Source organism: Cebus imitator, unplaced genomic scaffold, assembly GCF_001604975.1.
Source record: "Cebus imitator isolate Cc_AM_T3 unplaced genomic scaffold, Cebus_imitator-1.0 Scaffold3, whole genome shotgun sequence".
NCBI classification, from domain to species: domain Eukaryota; kingdom Metazoa; phylum Chordata; class Mammalia; order Primates; family Cebidae; genus Cebus; species Cebus imitator.
The window spans coordinates 13,690,719-13,694,585 of record NW_016107318.1 but is presented as its reverse complement, the minus strand read 5'-3'; positions in this window follow the sequence as shown (position 1 = coordinate 13,694,585).

The following is a 3,867-nucleotide window of genomic DNA, read 5'->3' as shown; positions in this document are numbered from 1 at the left end:
GTGATAATCCTGCCTCAGCCTCTTGAGTAGCTGGGATTACAGGCACGTGCCACTACATCTGGCTAATGTTGGTCAGGCTGGTCTTGAACTCCTGACCTCGTGATCCACCTGCCTCAGCCTCCTGAAGAGCTGGGATTACAGGCATGAGCCACCACACTCGGCAAAGCATTTCTTTTCAAACAGAAAAGTGCTCTCTGCTACAAAAGCCATGACCTTACCCTCCAGCTCCAGGAGGCACTGTAACGACTCTTCTATTGGGGCTTGCCTGGTCCTCCACCCAGCATTCTCATCTGCTACTGTCACTTTTAGTATACAGCCTGAGCAGGAGGACAGGTGAGTCTGTAGTCTCAACTTGTTGCAATGCCTCTTCTTACTCTGGATTTCGTGTAAAACCAGAGCCTTCTGAGTCACCTGATAAATGGATTGGAGCAGTGGTCCTAAGTGCAGTCTGTGCTACCTCCAAAACACGAAGAAGCCAACGTAGTGATTGGAGGTATAACTTTTTATTAGTGGTAGGAGGTGCAACAACTCATTCTTGTCTTAGAGATATGCTGTTCAATAAAGTAGCCACTAGCTCCATGTGGCTATATAAATGAATTTATAAATATATATATATTCGGGCCAGTGTGGTGGCTCATGCCTAATCCTAGCACTTTGGGAGGCTGAGGTGGGCGTATCACCCGAGGTCAGGAGTTTGAGACTAGCTGGCCAACATGGTGAAACCCCATCTCTACTAAAAATACAAAAATTAGCTGGGTATAGTAATTTGTGCCTGCAATCCCAGCTGCCTGAGAGGCTAAGGCAGGACATAGTATCACTGCACTCCAGCCTGGATGACAGAGTGAGACTCTGTCTCAAAAAAAAAAAAATATATATATATATATATACACATATATATATATTCAACTCGACAGTTTCTGTTGTCAAATTTCGAATGTTCAATAGCTACATGTAGCTAGTGGCTCCTTGCTATTCTGCACAGGCATAGAACATTTCTATCATGGCAGAAAGTTCTATGGGATAGCACTACCTTAGAGGCTCTATCCTCACATGACAGTTTAAGATTCAAACCCAGGTCTATTTGACGCTAAAGCCCATGCTTTTTTCTACTTTAGCAAGTCACAGACGGACTAGGTGTAAACAAATGCTTTTCTGTTGTTGTGTCCAAGGGCAAAATGAGCTCTTGAATCAGATTTTTGTGCAATTCAGTTTTGGTTCATGCAATGTGGCTACAAATTCTCTTTGCATTTCAACAACAACAAAAAGGCATTTTATCTAAAGGCCAAATCTGTAACAGTGACTCTCCATATCTGACTTTTCTTTCTTGGCATCGGTGGACTCAGAAAGCAGTTTTCTTTTTAAAGAAAGTTTTTATATAGCTCAGAAATATTATGCATTTCCAAAGAAACAGAGCAGACTAGCATTCTGTGGCAGACAGCAGAATCTCTCTGAATGCTGTGGTTCTGTATTTCCATCTGTACTCCATAAAAGGCAAGGATCATTGTCCCCACAGAATGCAACTGAATGGCAGCTGGAGCATGAATGGACAGGAAAAAACCCTCTCCTCCCTCTAATAACACCACTTATGGCAGACAGGCGAAGTTCTCTTCTGAATGTGGTAAAGAGATGCTGTTATGATAAGAGTAATTATTATACATTAGTTAAAATCCCATTTAGGGAGAGTTATATTGCAGCTATTTTAAAAGAGGTTTGCTAACCCTCCAAGTTTGAGGGAGAGATTAATTAGTGTCAGTGAAGGATCTCCAAGATAAAAACAAATTAAGCCTCCTCATCTAGCTTTGCCTGGGTGTCCTTGAGTTGCTCCTTCTTTTGTGACAGGGACGTGTTTGGTCTGATCTATTCTGCTTGGAAAGAAGGAAGGGGAACTCAAATTTGCTAGGGTTTCTGATGTGCCAGACACCATGATATGCACTTTAGAAGAAGGAGGCACCTTTGAACTAGGATTTCCCATTGTTTCTACTCAGCCCACTGCAGAACATTTGTTAAATTGAGGCATTTATGCCCTAAGACTATCTTTGTGACACAGATTGAATAATTTTTTGGGTAGCCCCTCCCAAGCCACTCAGGATTATTTACTTCCATTTCATTCAAATGGGCAAAAGAAAATAGAAGGTTAAAAAAACACAGTTCTGTTGTTTGTTTCTTTTAAACCCTCCCCTGAATACTAAAAATATTTGCTTCAGGATTGCTGGCTTTAAGGATATTTTAAAACTATGGCAACAGGTCGAATTCATACCAGAAATAAATATTGTTAGCTTTTATCCTTTGTTCAGTCTCACTGACTGTAAGATTTCATCATTTCTCCCATCAAGTACTTTGAATTTTTAGCCTAGATTTTCTGACACAGACTTCATTTTATGTACTGCACTATTGTCCGTTAAAGCAAATCATTACATGCAAACTTAAATGCATTTCGGTCTTTTTATCATTGTGAAATTTATTACATTAAGTAAATTTACAAATTATTAAAAGATCTTACACCATGAGTCTTATTTTAGTTTCAGGAAATAGTTGTGTCTATCACCCAAATCATTATCTGATCCATTTATTTCAACTGATTTTGCTAGTTGTGTAAATGTAGACCAATTATTCACACTGAGACTTCACTTTTTTCTTCACTAAAAAGAATAATACTTACCTCATAAGATTCCAATGAGGATCAAATGAGATGATGCACTTAATGACTTCACCTTCATGTCCAGATGGCATAATACGTGCCAGATTTATTCTCCTGACTGAAACAACTAAAAACTGCTGAAAGTGTATGAAATAATATTTTAAAGACACTTAGGCAACAAACAACAAAAGACAATTATTCCTGAGAGATAAGAGGCAAATGAGGTAAGCCCTGTCATTGTCCTAGCTTATTGTCTTTAAGGAGTTTCTAAGTAGTGGAACACCCAGGCAAATAAATTTCAGAACAAAGAATATTACCAGGAATAATAAATGTCATTTCGTAAAATGAAGGGTTCATTTCATCAAGAGGGCATAACAATCTTAAACGCATATGCACCTAGTAACAGAGCTTGAAAATGCCTGAAGTTGGCTGGGTGCAGTGGCTCATGCCTGTAATCCTAGTACTTTGAGAGGCCCAGGTGCGTGGACCACTTGAGGTCAGGAGTTTGAGACTAGCCTGGCCAACACGGTGACCCCATCTCTACCAAAAAATACAAAAATTAGCTGAGTGTGGTGGTATGTGCCTGTACTCCCAGCTACTTGGGAAGCTGAGGTGGGAGAATTGCTTGAACTCAGGAAGTGGAGGCTACAGTGAACCAAGATTGCATTACTGCCCTCCAGCCTGGGCAACAGAGTGAGACCTGTCTAGACACACATACATACACACACACACACACACACACACACACACACACACACACAGTGAAGCTGCCAGGTGTGATGGTTCATGCCTATAATTGCAGCACTTTTGGAGGCAAAGGTGAGAGTATAGATTGAGGTCAGCTGGGCAACACAGTGAGATCTCATTTCTACAAAAATTTTTTAAAAATTAGCTGGACATGATGGTGTGCACCTGGGGTCCCAAGTACTTGGGAAACTAAGGGGGAAGAATTGCTTTAGCCCAGGAGATCAAGGCTGCAGCGAGCCATGAATTTGCCACTACACTTCAGCCTGAGTGACAGAGTGAGACCATGTCTCTTAAAAAAAGAAAAAAAAACATAGGAGGGGAAGAAATTATTCAAAATGATTTAAAAGTAATGTTGTAAAGGATAGCAAATTAGCTGGGCACGGTGGCTCAAGCCTGTAATCCCAGCACTTTGGGAGGCTGAGGCGGGTGGATCACGAGGTCAAGAGATTGAGACCATCCTGGTCAACATGGTGAAACCCCGT